Below are 19,709 nucleotides of genomic sequence, written 5' to 3'. Positions count from 1 at the left end.
CTGCTACAGATATAAACAGGTCTTGGGTGGGAAGATCTGTATGTATCTGTTAGGTCCATTTGGTCTACAGTGTTGTTCAAGTCCACTATTTCCTTATTGTTTTTTCTGTCTGGATGTTTCATTCATTATTATAAGCCAGATATTGATGTCTCCTGCTCTTTAATAGATATTTTCCAAAGAAGACATACAAATTGTCAACAGGTATATGAAAATATGCTCAACTTCACTAATCATCAGGGAAATACAAATAAAAAATTCACATTTGTTAACTTGGTTATTTAAAAAAAAAACTAAAGGTAACAAGTGTTGGTGTGAATGTGGAAAAATTGTAACCCTTGTGCACTGTTGGTGAGAATATAAAATGGTGCAGCAGGGGCACCTGGGTGGCTCAGTCGGTTAAGCTTCCAACTTCAGCTCAGGTCATGATCTCGCGGTCTGTGAGTTCGAGCCCCGCATGAGGCTATGTGCTGACAGCTCAGAGCCTGGAGCCTGTTTCAGATTCTGTGTCTCGCTCTCTCTCTGACCCTCCCCCGTTCATGCTCTGTCTCTCTCTGTCTCAAAAATAAATAAATGTTTTTTAAAAAAATAAAATGGTGCAGCTACTACGGAAAACAGTATGGAGTTTCCTCAAAAAATTTAGAAATAAAACCATCATATCATCCAGCAATCCCATCTCTGGAAATATATATCCAAAGGAACTAAAATCAGGGTCTTTAAGAGATATCTGCACTCCCGTATTCACTAACTCTGGATTTTACCCTTACTTGAATCAATGGATTTCTTTTTTTTTAATAAGATAAAATTTTGAGTAATTGATGAAAAAAATCAGCTAATGATTTAAAACCTCTAAAAATATTTAGAAATCCAAAGACTGGATTTTCATTTCATGGGTTTGACCTCAAAATATATTGAGAACTATACATTTGAATTATATATTCAAAAATAATAAACAAAATGTCCTCTTTCTTGCATTCCTTAACAGCAATATTATTATTTAATTTTATGCCTTTTTCTGAACTCAGTTATTTGTATTTATAGAGCACACCAGTTGCTACAATCTCTCCTCAACACAATAACTAGTTTATGTTAATTTCCCAAGAATTACAAAATTTCCTGCTTTCTACTTCATCTTCTCTGGAGACAAAATGCAAAGTGAGCTCCGTAACCATTGAAACCAACTGCTGTTAATCTATTTTAGGTGACAGATTCTGGGACATTATGACAAGAGTACATAGATGACATCGTTAGATAATCCTGAAAGAAAAAATGGTAGACCTATCAAATAACTTTATTGAACCAAGCCAAAAAAAGATCACACAGAACAAGAATGCTTGGAAAAACGTGAACAAAAGAAAGGGATTTATGGAAGTCATTTTTAGAATGTTCCCTTATGGATCCTGACAGAGCAGAAAGAAAAAAAAAAGGTGTTGGAGTACATAACACCTTTTTTTCCCTGCTTAGTTGGCAGGCACTTCTCACTTGGGGGAACTTTATTTTATTAAATGACTGTCAGGAAAGAAAAGGATCTGCATTATCACATTTTTCAGGAAGGGTAATCTGGTGCAACAGCTGTTAGCCTTTGTACATTATTTGTAATTCTGTCTCTTCCAAGGTACGTTAGGAGGTTTGATTTTGATTTACAGGATTTTATGGAAAGTAAAACAGATTACTGGCAGCATGCACAAAGGAAGTCTAGTTTTCATACAGTAACCATTTTATTCAGGAGAATGCATGTCACTCAGGATTGTTACTCTTTCTGCAGTTCTTTTAAAACAACTTAAAAGTGTATATTTTTGAAAATGATTTTGGTATGTAAAACATCTTTTTTATGAACAGTTCATGGATTTAAGCTATGTATTTATTTTGTGAAATCTACAATGTAGATTGTAATTGTCTCTTTAAATATCTCTTCTCCTTCCACCTGCTCACCCAACTAGATTGTGAGCTCTCTGGGGCATGGATTATATGGCATATTAATTTTATTTATCTTTGGAACCCCAATATCTCATGGTGTCTGAACATGTAGGAAATAAATGCAAACAAATTTATCCTTTCAATGGTTATCTCTTGTTACCAGTGGCAGGCATTTTGTCTGCAGTAACTCATGGTTTTTCTTTAAATTCTTACCACTACATTTTCTGGTAGAGAGTATCAAAAACTAGATTAGGCTTAAGCAAATCAGAAGTTGATTATATCCATATGCCTTCTATCTTTGATGGCTCTATTTCATACCCTTGTTTAAAAACATTCCGCATTTCTTAAAATATATTCTATATAAATTTAGACCAATGATGTTCTCTGTGATAAATAATTCCTTATTTCAATAAATTTGGAAATGCTGATTATTTTCTATATTGGCTTCCTGGAAATTCATTTAGAAACCACAAAAGAAAAGCCTTGAGAGATTTTTACTTTTTTTACTGCAAATCAATTATGGCAAAACTGTGTTTGTCAAACTTATTTATATATGGATTTTTTTCCTATAAAACATATTCATATCTCATGTTAATTATGAGGAAAACAGATAATGATGTCCACTATATTTTGTAGTTACACAAATATTTTGTACACTTGACTTTGCCCTATATTTTTGCAAGCTTCAGTTGCCCCAGCAACCTATTACATAAATACCTAAGACTTCTGTTTAAGCAAAGAATAAAGAACTGCTCTACCTTCCTGTATTCTGCTGTATAAGATCTGAGATCTCCATTTTGATCTGGCTGGTTTACTGTCACTTTATGATCTCATTCCTACATCATCTCAAGTTGAAAAGTCATGAGCCAAGAGTTTATCTATAGAATCAGGCCTGAGTGTCAATCTGGTTTAAATATCAAAAAGGAAAAATTTTTTTCATCTCTATATTTTCATATCACATTTTCTGATAAAATTAAACAAAAGATATTTGAAAAACAAATCAAAATTTCAATTACATTAAATAGTCTCCAGTGAAAACCAAATCCATTAGACTGATTTTGGTTTATATCCAGTAAGTTAGCTTTTAGATATCTATTGATTAGTCGGTATTGCATCCATTATCCTTACACATTTCCCCTCCATTTTATGGATTCTTTTGTATTTTTAGAAGTTGTTTGGTTGGATAAAATGAACCAAAATTTTGGCGGTACTACAAGACATTGCAATATAAATTTCATAGCCATTTCTCTTGGTAGAGATGAGGGACAGAGGACCACTGGGAACAGAGTAACTTGATGTAAGTGAGAAATTCGTTGACACATGAAGCATTTCATTTTGCTTTTGAGTGTACAGTCAGCAAAAAGCTATTGAGATCACAAAATCTGTTAGACACATACAGCTGCATTTTCAGAGTGTTGTGAGAGTATTGGTTTTCTAGCTGGGTGGTAACATCACCTCTCTCTCCCTTGCATTCCATGCTCATTGCTAATTTCATCTGCTCTGTAACATTCTATAATAAGATTAGCAAATTTTTAAGACAGAGTTCTTAATTATTTTGTAAGCCAATTAGAGAAATCTATTTTTAAACTAGAAATCACAACTTAGTTAAAAAGAAGGAGAGGTGAAATGCATGCTTTCATTTCTTCTAAACTATTGGCATGGGGTGCAAAAATGAAAACCAATTCATTTTTGTCAGAGTATTTTGTGTTTTGTAGTTGAGCCCTTTATTTAATTTCTTTTATTGATTTTGTACTCATTTTCCAAACTGGGTGCTATTATTTTCATTTTTCAAATACAGAGCTATTCCTAAAATTCTATGCAACTATAGTCATGTTTCATCTCAACCCAATGACTGCCACTGAATATTGCATGCAGTTAAGACCATTATTGGTCAGCTGCTCAGCTTTAACATTCACTCAGTTTAAAGAAGTTGTTGAAAATATATTTTTTTATTATTTTTCATATTGTATTTCATGAAAGTTAGGTAAGAATACCAAATGAAATTTCATGGTATTTTAGTAAATACGTACTTTGCATTTATAATAAAATCCAAGGAATGTAAACTACCTAATTAATTATATCAGTTATACATCCAATTCCTATTTCTTTTTCTACTGTATTATCAGAAATGAGATATGTTTCAATTTATCACAAGGGAATAAAATGAGATTAAGTTTTTGGAGGTCTGTTTAAAAAAATTTTTAAATCTGACCAATTTCTTTAAATTGATTTCATTCTATACTATTGTCTGTCCTTCATACTCTCATAATTGAAGGATCTTTCTACTTGCCCCTTTTCAAGAAAGTTCTATGGCAACATTCTTTTCTCACCCTTTTCTATTTTCCATTCTGAAACTAGTTTTAAGGCTTTAATAAAATTGTAACTATTAAATTTGTATAACTATTAGTATATGCTATTATAACTATTAAATTCTTCAGTGGTTTATACCTTTTTCTCCATTTTAAGTTTGGTTTTGAAATAAGCCAGATTCCAGAAATGTCAATCTGATTTAGGGTTTATACTTTATGGCTCACACAAATAACCCAGATCTTTATAAAGTTTAGCTTATTAACTATACACGTGAACTAATGTATATGTTCCTTGTCTTGATTTGGATATATATGCCACTGATAAATAAAAGAGGGATAGATGTGTGGTACTGAAATCCTTCAGAAGCCTTCATTTAGACATTTCATAAGGGATAATAGACTCCAGGCTATAACAACCTTAAAGGGTACCCATAGCAGAGTTGGTGGATCTGTATTCTACTTAGTCTGGGCAATAAGTAAAGGAATAGAGCGGGATGCTAAGATTGCTACATTTTTTTTTTAAAGTAAGCTTCACTCCTAGCACAGAGCCCAATGCAGAGCTTGAACTCATCACCCTGAGACCAAGACCTGAGCTGAGACCAAGGGTTGGACACCCAATCAACTGAGCTGCCCAGGCACCCCAAGACTGCTACATTATTGAATGCCACATACACTTACTTTCCTAACGTAAATCTTTTCTTTGAGAGGATTTTCAACATGTATTTTGAAAGAGCTAGGCAACAAAGTTTTCTCATATGTGACCTTAAATGTGAGCTTAACTGTCTAGAAGTGGTGCTGAATAAATAACAAAAGCACACCACTTTGGCAGTGATTTATAAGACTTAAAGATAGTTGGGAGGATGTATGCCTGATTGCATAACATTAATGAATGAAGAATGATGATGGGAACATGTACTGGAAATAATCAGTGGGATCCAATCACTCCTAGAAACAGGCAGTGTTAGGCTGGGGATACTTTATTACCTGGGAACATATTTTGCAGTTATGTCAATGTGGAGCTTACTGCTGAAAGTCTCTCTGTTATCTATCAGAGTTTTTCAACATTCGAAATAGTCCATTCTAAATCCTTGTTGTGGCACCGTCATCTTGATTCTCGCACTATTTTGTAAATTTTTATATCTCTGTATCACTTATCAGACAATATGGTAAGGCATGAATTATATCTGTTGCATTCCCAATGTTTAGCATAATGCTAGCTAGAGAAAAGAGTTGGTAAATATTTTGTCAGCAAAGAAGTGGATTAATGCAAGCATGACTGGATGAAATAGTTGAACAAGAGCCATTGCATTAATAATTTCCCCATCATTTCTTAGTTATTATAAAATATGATTCAGAGCAGTCATCCAAAGAAAAGTGTTCTGAACCCCAGCATTAGGAATATTGTTTCAATAATTCTGAGGTTGAACCAAGGAAGTTTTATTTTAAAAATGTCTCCCATGTTTGGGAACCATTACTGTAGTCAAACTTTATATTATTAAAACGCCTACAAAATTGCTTTTACTGATTGTAAGTTGATATGATGATGAAACCTTCGTGAAGGAGAATGGTAAAAGGAATAACATGTTTTAAGAACTTTGTTCTTATGTTAGATGATGTCTCTATGTGGATACTCTCAAGATATCTGAATATCCTTAGTATCTGCATAGTTAGGTAATCATTAGTTACTTGTATTATCTGAACCTGAGACTACATTCTCAGATATGCCATACAAAATCATTGTATTCTTCTTAAAACAAATTATTTTTACTCTGAACTCATTCTCCCATTGGATAATGGTAAATTCCAATCATTACTGGGGCCATTCCTTTTCCAGGGTGGTACCATAATCTGGAAGTCTTACATGGCACCTCCAAAATGGGTGAAGGAGATCTTAGGAATAATTTTAGCTACTAGAAATAATCTTAATGATGTGGCACTCTCAATAATGGTTAAATAACAAATATTTATGGAATTATTTGTGTTGGGTCCTGTTCTTCATATGCATTATGTCAAAAAAATTATTCTGACACTTGTTAAAATAGGCAGTCTTTATTCAGGACTATTATAATATCCATAGGGACTAATACAGTAGGGTTTCTCAGTAGGGAAAAGATATTGGGCTCAACTACCAAGGTATCTGTAATGCCATAGCCCACAAGTTAAGTGTTCAGTCCCATAAGACACCCCTCCCCGCCCCACTTGAAACACCAATTGCAAGTCCAAGATTGTCAGATGTATTTTTGACCTACTGGCTATGAATCCTATGACTCCCTCTTTGGTTCAATAACTTGTTAGAATGGCTTGCAGATCTCCAGGAAACACTTACTTATATTTGCTAGTTTATTATAAAGGATATAAGAAAGGGTGCAGATGAACAGTTAGATGAAGAGATACATAAGGAAAGGACCCAAGCATGGGAATTTCCGTTCCCATGTAGTTGGGGTACACCACTTATGTTCACCAGTCTGGAAACTCTCTGAGCCCCATACTTTTGGTATTTTTATTTTGGGAGGGTTCATCATGTAGGTAAGATAAATTATTTATTTAATTTCCAGCCCCTCTCACTTGTCTGGAGATTGGAAAGTTGGGCCAAAGTTGCCAAGCTTCAAATAATGGCTTGATATTTTTAGTGATCAGCCCCCATCCAGGAGCCCACTGAGGATCTCCACAATAGAACAAACGTTGTTCCTATCAGAAAATTCTAAGGGATTCAGGATCTTAGTGTCAGAAACCAGAAGCAGAGACCAATACATATATTTCTTATTTCACAGGCGATCAAGTTGAAAGAAGATATTTGCAACATCCAAAATTGACAAGATATTATAGTTCCTTAAAAACATAAGGAAATAATAACACCTGGTAGAAAATTGGCTAAGGAGGTAAGCAGGCAATGTCTAGAGGGAACACCCAAAGGCTAATAAGTACATGAAGAGATATTCAATTGACTAGTAATAAAAATAGTAAAATTGCCTTCTACCTAATAGAAGGGCTATAATCAGAAAGGTATGCTATTACCTAACATCAGTCAGGTGTTGATAACACTGTGAGGAGTTAGAACTCATATTAAGGCAACTGGGAATATAAATGTTTAAGAACATCTGAATATAATCTGACGATATTTACCAAAATTAAGTCATATGTCTAACAATCCTACTTCTGAGTAGCGCAGAGTTGCAGGCATCTTCCACAATTACACGAATGTTGAACATAGTTATGCACCTTCTAGATTCTCTTCATTGAAGGACTAGTTGCACCATGTGCTCAGATTGTTGTCTGTAAACAACCTTCAGTCTCAGCTCCTTCAGGGCATACCAAGGTCTCAGCTGCAAAAAAACCTTTATAGCCTAGGCCCATTTATGGTGGTGCTCTAGGATTATATACTGAAGGAAGGGGGTGTATGAGCTGGTATGGTACATTAGGTATTTGAGAAACTGACAGCTCTAAGGAAGACAAAATTAAATAGCCATTGTTAAAGCTCTATCAATGTTTTACAAAACAAAAGCAAAAAATTTACCTGTTTGTAGAATTTTTACTTCTAGTTCTTGCAACTGTGGGCTCTGGTAGTTTAAAGACTTTAGATATCCTCTGTCAAGGAAACAGACATTGAATTTTAACTGGTAATGTTACCTCAGGACTTCAGGCTCCTTGTTCCAAGGGATCAGAAGGCAAGAAAAGGAGTCACTATCCAGGCTAGATCTTGATTAGGAAGTGATGGGGCTCCTGTTACATAATAAGGAAAGTGTGTTTGTCAGCCAGATCATCCAATTAAGTGTCTCTTTTGATGGTAAGTGGACAAGTTCATTAAACCTGGCTTGAAAAAAAGTATGGTGATGTAGTGATCATGGGCTCAGAACCCTCAGAGATGAGAGTCTGAGGCATGCCACTTATACCTAAGCCACAAGGATGGCAGAGGTGTTGCTACAGATGTGGGATGGATAGTAGATGAAGGTGATGATGAGACCAGCAGCAACTGTGGGCACTGGTTTTCTTTTTGTATGATTTCCCCTGAAGAAGAAAAACTCATCAGAATCCTAGTGGAGCTGCTTCCAGAACTGTGTTTGAGGAAGTGGATCCCAACAACTAAAGGAGTGCACTGTGGTGGACATGTCCTGTGCCACTCTGTCTCTCTAAAGGAAGGACACAATGATGGCGATGCTGGGAGTTTTCACTGCAGAAAGCCTTCTGCTGTCAGCTCAGGGATGGTGCAAGGTTACACCCCTTCCCGGGAGGGCTTGCGTTCATCAAACTATAAATGTAGTATAAAATCCTACTTATCCTGGCCCAGGGAAAGATATTTTGCTTTCATATAAGAGAGACTTGAACATTTTTAAATGCTTTTGAACAGAAGCCAATAGGCAGGAGAAATTTCTTGAAAAAGTCAGGGAAGGTAGGAGGGCTATGAGATTCAAATCACAGGGGATACTATAACAAGCGGTCACGACTTATTAGTATTAGTTAAGAGGCAGCATTGAGAATAATGATATTCTCTTAAAAAGCATCACCATTACCTTCACTGAATTTTAAAAATCACACTTATAATATATTGTAACGATTACATTGGATTCATGTAATATTGTCTTTATTTGATTTTTCTACACATTATAGCAATTTGGTATTGTCATCAAATTATCAGTACGATAGCGTTACCCCCAAATTCAGGTTTCTGCAATATAATACAATATTTTAACTATGCTTATCTTTTTCTTTTAACAATTTTTCCTATGAATTTTGACTGAATTAGGCCATGGTTGTTGGCAAAAGCCTTATATTGGCTCTGGGCTCCATACCAAATAGTGTGTCTTTACATAGAAATAAAACAAGACTTCTTATATCTAGATCACTGGGGAATGGGGCTGATTTGGATATATGGGAATCCTGAAAGCCTGGCTCTCTTTCAGCCATGTGGCCACTTGTTCTCCTCCCTTCTGGCTAGCCCCATTTCTGCTTTGGGAACTCATCCCACCACTGCTTCATGCCAGTTTTTTCTGTGGATCCAGCTGGTCCTAACTCTACTGCTGGCTCTGGCTGTTCCATGTTTCCATGACAGACTAAGTCTTCTATTTCCAACATGGCTGGCCCCATCTTTATTTCTGGTCTCAAGCCAGACTCAAATTTATGCAGATAAACTGGAAATTTGGGTGTGGATAAACAGAGTTGGGGTGGATATTTGGGATTGCCTTATAACCCATTAAATTTTGCAATGTATTCATCATAAGATGGGTAATATTCTATCTTTGAAGGGAAATTTTCTCCTGTCATTCTTCCCCCTTTGCCAATGCTTCCATCTCCCACTGGCTGAAAATCTAGAGGGGTATGGCCCTGGACACTCTTTTGAGTTACACTGGTACCATATAACATCCCTACCACTCTAACATATTTTGTTGAAATTTAAATTATCACAGAGTGTCAGACACTAGCCATTTCTAGAAAGTTGCTACAGTACACTTTGGTTTCTCTGAATCCTAAGGCACTCTCAAGCCAAGCACTATGTCGATAAGCAGTACAGAAGGAATTTCTTTACCATCTGTACTTGGTGAGTTTTAGTCTCAAACATCCAGAAGATAATTAGGCAACTTGTTTGAAATAAAAAAGCAAAGTTGTAACTGCAAAAACTCCCTCTTTTTATCAAATGCCCCTCTTTTTATCCTGCCAGTGTTAAAACTCTTTGATAAAAATAAATCAAATTTAGAGATAAGTGGAGCAGTATTTTAACAGAATGTAATGACCATGCTAATACAGTTGTAGTTTTAGTCTATTTGTATACTTGTAGATATATACTGCTCATCTTTATTACATAAATCTAATTTAAGAAATATTGCAAATGCAGATTAAATCAAGTGATTGTATTTACAGATACTATAATGATTTGTAAAAGCAGTTGTTTGGGAACCTATAGAAACTGAAAGAGGTTACATGTAACTGCATGCACCAATTTGTGAAATGAGTATTTTTTGCCTTCCTTAATTCCAGGTTTACAAAAAAAAACAGGCCAGAATTTTCACCATCTGTTTCAAAACTGCACAGATGGTTGCAAATTTAAGTCTGTTGTAAAAGCGTATTGCTTAGTGCGCTGTCCACAGTGTTCTCTGATAAGTGTCAAATAAATCAATCGACAGTTAATAGTAGCAGTAACTTTTCATCTGCCTAACAGTGGTATTAGAACCTCACTAACCCATGCAGAATCTCAGTCTTTTCCTAGCTAACTCCCCGATCCTTCCTTCTCACCTGGTTTTTTCTCCCTAGGTTAAAAAAATCCTGCCAAATTTCCATGTGTCTTTTATTACCCAAATTAAATATGTAATCTTAAAATGGTGACAGCAACATGATTGAATGGCATGACATGAAACTTAAGTACATACAAATACCTACCATTGTTCACTGTGAGAAGCAATGCTTTATTATCACTGATATAAAATTGAAAACAGTGAATTAATCTATGCCAATTTGGTCATACTCAGCTATTTTTTGTTAGTATATTGGATTTGCTTTATTCAGTAGTGGTAGTTGGAAAAAAAAAATTAGCTACCCTACAACTATGTTGTAGTGAAGAGTCAGGGACACAGGGTGCCTGGGTGGCTTAGTCGGTTAAGTGTCTGACTTCAGCTCAGATCATGATCTCGTAGTTCATGGGTTTGGGTCCTGAGTCAGGCTCTGTGCTAACAGCTCAGAGCCTGGAGCCAGGTTTGAATTCTGTGTCTCCCTCCCCCACTTGCGCGCTCTCTCTCTCTCTCAAAAATAAACATTAATTTTTTTTTTAAAAAGGGGCAGGGACAAAATTCTGCCACATATAAATACATGGCACATATATACTGTAAAGTAGAAAAAAAAATCTGTCATACAACTTGTTCTCTAAATTTGATGTGGCCTTGGCTCTTTCTCCCTTTCTACTTTTTCCTGGTCCTTGGCAACCTTGGCAAACAATGTCTATAATTTTCACCTGAAGAAAGTTTACCAGTATTCCAGCTTGAGGATTCAGCTGAACAGCAACTTGAGTCAGGAGACCACAAATCCTCCAAAGTAGGCCAAGGACATCAAATCACTTGTGGTTTAAGCTTTGATAGATTTTTCTAAATATAGAAGCTATTGGGCTTTGTAGATCCTTGTATTTTATTTATGTGATAGAAGTGTCTGATATTTTATTCAACTCACATTTCTTGAATACCTTTTACTGTTTATTTACCAATGATAACGTATTTTAAATATGTATTACCCAAGTGTCCCTTAATTTCATCCACAAAACCCATTTCTAACATTCATTGTATTGATAGAAGAATCTGGCAATAATGTTTGGTTCATAAGTTGCCTTTCTTCCTAGTGCTATTTCACAATCCCTGGTATGTAGATTTCTTATTCCAGCAACTCACTGCACCAAGGATGTGATGTAAACACTCTAACTATACATTTGTATACTCTGTCTCTGGTGACCTCCATGCATAGCTAGACTAGTTTGTCTTTGGCAAGGTTTTGAATTTGAGTTAGCCTCAAGTAACTCCTTATTAGCATCTTAATTTTCTTGGAATTCTCTCTTCTTTCTTTTGTCCTGGACAAAAGATGCTGAAGAACTGAAATTTTTCAGCTGACGCTAGTAAGATCTTAGCCTCCAAACTCATCCTCCCCTCTTCCTAATCAAAAATCATGCAGTTAATGGCTAAACCAATTAATGGCTAACTGCAGTCTTAGTCTTGAGGTCTTGCAATCTGTCTCATCATTAGCACATCCTCTGGTCCCCCATGCCTTCTGAGAATTTTAACAGTGAACAATTCTTGAAACAAAACTGGACTTTGATTGATCTTCCTCAGTTTGTTCCATGAAATCTTTAATCATCTACTCCTCTCCAGAATAGTCATCTTGAACTATTTTCACCTTGTGATATTATTAATAAGTTATTGAGCTAATGGTTTTGGTCAATTTCCTCCTTCCCTATTGGTAAACATTTTCTAAACTTGGAGGCTTCTGGACAAGTTGTCCTGTATTCAGTACAGCTGCTAAAAGAAAAGGATGTGCTGTTTTTGAATTCTTTATACTATTTATATTTAATAAAGGTTTATATGGTACTTAACCACATGCACTATTCTGAGATCTTTAAAAGAATTAACTGCTATAATCCTCATAACTATCCTATAATATAGATATATGTATTATCTTGATTTGAAATATGAGTAAACTGAGGCACAGATAAATTAAGCATCTTGTTCAAGGTCACCCAGCTAGTAAGTGGCATAGCTGAAGTTCAAAACAAAATAATCTAATTCCAGAGAATATGCTGTTAACTACGTATAGCATATATCAATCAATAAGTCAATAATTTCTTACTCATCTGTCTTATTTTCTTCTCCAAATGATCACCAAAAAATCAGGGGTAATTTTTGTCTTCAGCCACCCAACATCTAAACAATTACCAAGACTTCCTGTCCCGCAGGCTTGAATTCCCTTTCCATGGGTGATTACTAAGGAGACTTTACTGTTATCCTAAGGTAAGGGCTTCTAAGGCAATCAAATTGCCTTTCCTAGGAGGGAAGGATATTTAGAAGGTGGAGGGAGGAGTGACTTTCAAGTAATGCCAAAAAAAGAATAGAGAATTCCTGGAGTTTGGGGGCATTGGGATAGTGGAGCCCCTTGAGGAGGCAGTATTTAAATGTACTTAAACAAAGGTATTTGTTTTTCATTAGAAATAGGTTTTATTTCTTTTTTTGTTGCTGTTCCCAGACTTATTGACATATAATTGACACATGACACTGTGTAAGGTTAAGGTATACAACAAGGTGATTTGATACATGTACAGATTGTGAAACGATTACCACAAAATGGTTAGTTAACACTTTTATCACTTCACATAATTACAATATTTTGGTGGTGTAAACATTTAGGATCTAACCTATTAACAATTTTCAATTTTGTAATACAATATTATTAACTACAGTTGCTATGCTGTACCCTTTGACATATATCTTCCCATTTTCCCTGCCCCCAACCCCTGGCAATCATACTTTCCCTCTGAGTTTCCAATGAGTCTGGCTTTTTTAGATTCCACATATAAATGATATCACATAATATGTCTTTTCCTGCCGGACTTATTTCACTTGGCATAATGCCTTTGAGGTTCATCATGTTGTTGCAAATGGCAAGATTTCATTCTTTTTGTAGCTAAATAATATTCCATTGTGTATGTATATACAACACATTTTCTTTATCCATTTATCTGTTGATGGACACTTGGGTTGTTTCCATATCTGGCTATTCTAAACAATACTCCAATGAACATAGGGCTGCATATATATTTTCAAATTAGTGTTTTTGTTTTCTTCAGATAGGTACCCAAAAGTGGAATTGATGAATCGTACGGTACTTCCATTTTTTCATTTTTTGAGGAACCTCTGTACTGTTTTCCATAGTGCCTGTGCCAATTTCCACGCCCACCAATGGTGCATGAGGGTTCCCCTTTCTCCATATCTTTGCCAGCACTTGTTATTTCCTGTCTTTTTTGATTATAGCTACCCTAACAGATGTGAGGTGATATCTTATTGTAGTTTGATTTGCATTTCCCAGATAATTAGTGACATTGAACATGTTACCATACACATGTTGGTCATTTGTATGTTTTCTTTGGAAAAATGTCTATTTAGGTGATCTATCCATTTCTTAACTAGATTGTTTGCTTTTCTGCTATTGAATTGTATGAACTTATTAGTTAGTATGAGCTTGTTACATATCTTGGATATTAAGCCCTTATCAGATACATGATTTGAAAATATTTTTTTTCATTATGTAAGTTGTCATTTCATTTAGTTGATGGTTGCTTTTGGACTACTCTGTAATCTGGGTGCAGTGAGGGAGAAGTGAGCCTGTTTGGCAGCATCCTATGCAGCTGAGAAGCTGGGCACTCACTCACATGCTCTCATTCTCCCCTGTGGGAAAAATCAGGGGCCAAGAAGAGATCTCCCCTACTGGCTTGTCCTAGCCTGTGGGAGAGCTGACATTAGTAAAGTCAAATTCTTTTCCTATCCAATGTGTCCAATCTCAATTTTTTTTTTCTCCAACAGTGTGCTGGAGCTTTTCTGCTGGGTTCCTGGACTTTCACAAAGGCTCTGTGGTCTCTGGGTGATTGTCTAAATCAGTGATGTCCAGGGACTGTCCCAGACCATGGCCAAGAGATGCTTGATCTGTTCACAGGCCATATGAGGGTCCAGAGCCAGGACCGAGGTATATATGCCTCTTGCCTGGTGCACAGGTGGGCTAGGTTTCTCCTTGGTCTCTTGGTGTATGAGGCTGGTGACAGAACCAAAGGCAAAATGGCTGTAGCCAAGTATTCAGGGATATGGAGCTATTTCCGGACCTATAGACAGGATCACAGGTCAGTATGTCAGCTGCTTGGCTGTGGGCTTGTCTTTTCAAAATGGCTCTCCTGGGTTTTGGACTGCACCAGGATTTCACAGTCTCTTAGCTAGATCCCACTGCTCTCACAAAGGCACTTTCGTCTATAGATCGATGCCAAATTGTTATTGTTGAGGGAAGTGTGTGCAAGGAATGTCTTCTTTGGCCATCTTTTTGATGTCACTCCAGCTTCTGTTCTAAACTCTCTGGACTGTGTAAGCCTTAGTATACTTTCATTACTTAAGACCAAAGAGGAGTTGTTATTAAGGACTGATATTTGGATACTTTCCAAACCTAGGCCACTGGAGACTTGGGATTTAGAACTAGCTTTAATTTGATTTGATAAAATAATATATTTTCCTTAAATTGTATGTGTGTATGTGTATGTGTGAGCATTTTAAAACATAAAAATGTGGCCACAGTATGCATACTATTTTATAACCTGACATTTAATTTATCATCTCTTCTGTTATTAGTTTTATATATCATTGCTCATTCAAAAACTCTTGTTAGATGTTACATATGTTCTAACTTTGTTACTAGAAATGTGGCAATGAACAATTTTAATAGCTAAAATTTTTTTATTTACTCTTTTATTTCTAAGACTATTTGCTAAATCTAATAATTTTGGAAATTCTGTTGCTGGGTCAAAATGATTTTGTAAAGTTTTGTCTTTAGAAAGGTATCGATTTACATTATTTTTAGGAGGGTATGTGAATGTTCATTTTATCAAATATTTGAAATTTTAATAATTCTGTGCCAAATCTGAGTATTACTAATTTTTAACAAATCTTTGATAATTTTACAAAGGAAAATGTTATCAGTGATTTATTTTTTCCACTTATTTGATTATAAGGGAGGTTTTACGTTTGCATTTATTTTTATGAGTCAATTTTTTTTTCTCTTTGGTGGATTGCCTACTTTCATTCCTGAGCAAGTATTTCTTAGGTCTTCTAAAATTATGATATCACCCTTTTTCTTCAATAGCTGTATTATTTAGCTAAAGAACTGTCAATACATTGTCTTGCTATCTCCTTAACTTTTACATTTCCAGGAGAAACTTTGAGTATAAATACATATTAGTTTTCCTAAGTTAAAATAACTATTCTGGGACACTAAGGAACATTAGAGAGAGAAAAAAAATGACATCGTGATGTAATGGCATAGTCTACTTTTCTTCAGAAGACAAACATTTTATTGTTATAGAAATTTGTGTTTAAGGTATCCAAATACAAACAGAACCTCACTACCAGTTGCCATATTACAATATTGACATACCAAATAGACTTTGAAGTTGTTTTTTCTATCTTATTATGTCATATGTGAGTAAAATTAAGTGAATATGAAATAAATTAAAATCACAGCATGGTAAAAGAAAGTTGCTAAGACTAGATACAGAGAGTAATCTTGCTACCCCCAAAGGTTTTCAGCATTTATATAAGCATTTATTAGACAAGCCTGAAAAAAATTCTTCCCCATAGGTGCCCAGAGATTGGTTCAATCACTATTATAAAACTTGTCTGGTAGGTTTGCTAAAGTGTATGCAGGGCTATATGTCATGAAGAATTTATATCAGGGTGTTAAAAGTGATTTGAGAATCCCATTAAAAGAAATAACCTTAATCATCCACAATAACATTGCATTAATTATTGATACATCTAATCAGTAGTCTGAAATTGCTCACATCTAATATTAATCGGAAAAGCAGATGAATTCTCAGCATGATGATCTGCTCTTGGTGCCTTCAGGTACCTTTATAGTGTTATTATTTACATGTTCCTGAGTTAGAGAAAATTTATCTAAGTGAGAATTAGAAAGATTAGATCCTTCAAAGAAATGACCTCACTGTGGTTGGATTCTACTCACAAAATTGGTGTATCCAGTATTATCAATTCGTGGAAAATGTTGTGACTTCAGTGTTTTTGTTTTCAACTGATTCTCTTATAAAATCAACTTATCTTAATATATTTATTTTTTCATGCTTTCAAAAAGCCAATGGAGTGAAGGCAGGGAGAGAGAAAGAGAGATTTTTTTTTATATGACATTTATTGTCAAATTGGTTTCCATACAACACCCAGTGCTCATCCCAACAAGTGTCCTCCTCAATGCCCATCACCCACCCTCTCCTCCCTCCCACCCTCCATCAACCCTCAGTTTATTCTCAGTTTTTGAGAGTCTCTTATGGTTTGGCTCTTTCCCTCTCTTTTTTTTTCCTTCTCCTCCCCCATGGTCTTCTGTTAAGTTTCTCAGAATCCACATAAGAGTGAAAACTTTCTCTGTATGACTTATTTCACTTAGCATAACACTCTCCAGTTCCATTCACCTTGCTACAAAAGGCCATATTTCATTCTTTCTCATTGCCACCTAGTACTCCATTGTCTATGTAAACCACAATTTCTTTATCCATTTCTTCAGCTTTCACAGGTTCTCAGCAACCTGATTTTCAAATGGGATTGTGCTCATTTGCACTCTCACCATGGGTGGCTAAAGTTTTCAGCTGATTCACATTCTAACTAAATTTTTTTTTGTTCATTTGTCATATGCGATATTGATTTTCATTGTGGTTTTCCTTTACATTTCCATGGTACTTGTGAGATTGAGCATTTCTTTTATTATTATTTTTTAATTTGAAATTTATTGTCAAATTGGTTTCCATACAATACCCAGTGCTCATCCCAACAGGTGCCCTCCTGAATACCCATCACCCACCCTCCCCTCCCTCCCACTCCCCATCAACCCTTAGCTTGTTCTCATTTAAGAGTCTCTTACGTTTTGGCTCCCTCCTGAGATTGAGCATTTCTCACTTGTATTGACAATCCCATTTTTTCTTTTGAATTGTATACATACATATGTCACAGCCTATTGATGTTTAATTGTCTTAGTAACATATTTTGCAATAGCTGCCCACATCTGTGATTTTTTTTTCCTTACTGTTTTTGTTGTCTTTTGGAGCACATACATTTTTATTTAAATACAGCTAAAACTGTTGATAGTTTCATTTATAGTTTATACTTTTTTGTTTGTATTCTTTCAGAAATCATCCATTTTTGAAATTAAAAAGGTATTGTATATTTTTTTCTAAATGTTCAAAGTGCTTATTTCTTCTGGTAATATACTTTTGTATATGATGTGAAATACAAATCCACTTATACTTTTTAGTATATCATTCAGGCATTGTTTTGAAAAATAAGTCCAACTTTTCCCATTGACGTTTGATTATATCCCTTATCACAAATGACACTTCCCAACACACAGATATCTTTTATTGTGGCTCTTATTCTTTTCCATTTGTGTGGTGACTTATCAATCAATACTATACTGTCTTTACTATTATTATTTCTTCATAACACTTCGTCTCTTCTAAAGCAACTTTATCCACCCACACACAAACCAGTTCTTTTTCTTAAGGAACATTTTGATCATTCTTGGTCTTTTACTATTTTATGTAAATTTTAGAATATGTTGCCTCCCCACACACAAAATCATACGAATTGTTATTGGAATTATTTTTTTTATATACACAAACGTGAAATCAAGGTTTGTTTATTTTCAAGGCACATTTTCTAACTTTATTACTGATTTTTATATATTGATTTATCTTTAACATATATGTTGATTTTTATTATTAATATATCTAAAATCCTTACCAACCTTATTAATTCTAAAATGTGTCGCTTCTCCTGATTTCTAAGTAAATAATTATATGTGAGTACATGACAATATGTGGTATTCCAAATTTTAAACTGCTACTTGTTTTTCTTGTCTTGCTGCACGAACTACATCCTTAGTATGATATTTAATACACATGGTGATATTTGGATCTTGCTTTATTCAAACTCTTAAAGCTAATATTTCTAACATTTTAATATCCATTATGTTGTTGCGATAGGTTTTTTGATTAATACACTTTATTAGCCCAATATTTTCTTTGTTCCTTGATTGCTGAAAAGTTGTTTATATATTTTTTAATTTTAATATTGAATTTAGAACTTCAGTCAAGTACTTTTCTCTGAACCTGGTGAGATAACACTTTTCTTTTCATGGCCATATCTAGCTTTAAGCAATGATAGGATGTATAATCTCTAGCTAATTGGCCATGATCCCAGCTAAAACTTTATGGATTATATTACTACAATTATCAGTGTTTACCACATAATTTTATACTGCCTCACAAATTGATGAGAAAGCATTTGCTCTATTTCAAATCCCTGAACAATTTATGTATGAGGTATTATTTCTTTCCCCACATATGCCTGGTGTTTTATTTTCGTTGACTGTTTCTTCCTCTTCTTTTCCTTCCTTCCTTCCTTTATTTCTTCCTTCTTCCTTCCTTCCTTTATTTCTTTCTTCTTCCTTCTTCCTTTATTCCCGTCTCTCTTGAGGGATTGATTCAATCTTGTTAAACTTTATAGTTAATTAACTTTATAGTTAATTAATGTTTTTTTTTAAATTTCTTATTGAGTTAATTTTGCTAACCTATATTTTTTAGTTTAGTGATTATTTTCTCTAAATTTTCAAGTTTAGGTATTCAAAATATATTCTTTTATAAATCTTTTTTAAAAATCACTTTTGTATTCCCCTTTTTAATTCTTAAAACTTTAAAAAATATTATTATTTTTTAAGTAAGCTCTATGCTGAATGTAGGGTTTGACCTCACAACGCTGAGATCAAGAGCTGCATGCTCCGATGACTGAGTCAGCCAGGCACCCCTTCCCCTTTTTAATTCTTCATATTGTGTATTTGGAACTTATTTTGTTTTCCCTGATCAGTCTTGTGAGTGGTTTGTCTGTTTCATTAGTTTTTGCTTTTAAAAGACCAATATTTGTATTTAAGGATCTTCTGTATTGCTTTTTTTTCTGTTTTATTAATTTCTTATTTTATATTTATAAAGCTTAGATTTATACAGCTTTTTGTTGTTATATTTATATAGCTTATTTTCCATTAGCATTTTAAGGGTATAATTACAGTACTTTCCATTACATTTAGTGTTAAGTATTTTCTGATTTCTATTATATAATCACACTTATTCAGAATATGCTTTTAAATTTTTAATTTATTTTATTCTTCTTTATCTTTTGGATACTGATTTATAATTAATGGTAAATTGTTCCTTTG

The sequence above is a fragment of the Acinonyx jubatus genome, chromosome F2, assembly GCF_027475565.1.
Source record: "Acinonyx jubatus isolate Ajub_Pintada_27869175 chromosome F2, VMU_Ajub_asm_v1.0, whole genome shotgun sequence".
Taxonomy (NCBI): Eukaryota; Metazoa; Chordata; class Mammalia; order Carnivora; family Felidae; genus Acinonyx; species Acinonyx jubatus.
The sequence above is the reverse complement of the archived record's forward strand: the minus strand, read 5'-3'. Positions refer to the sequence as shown.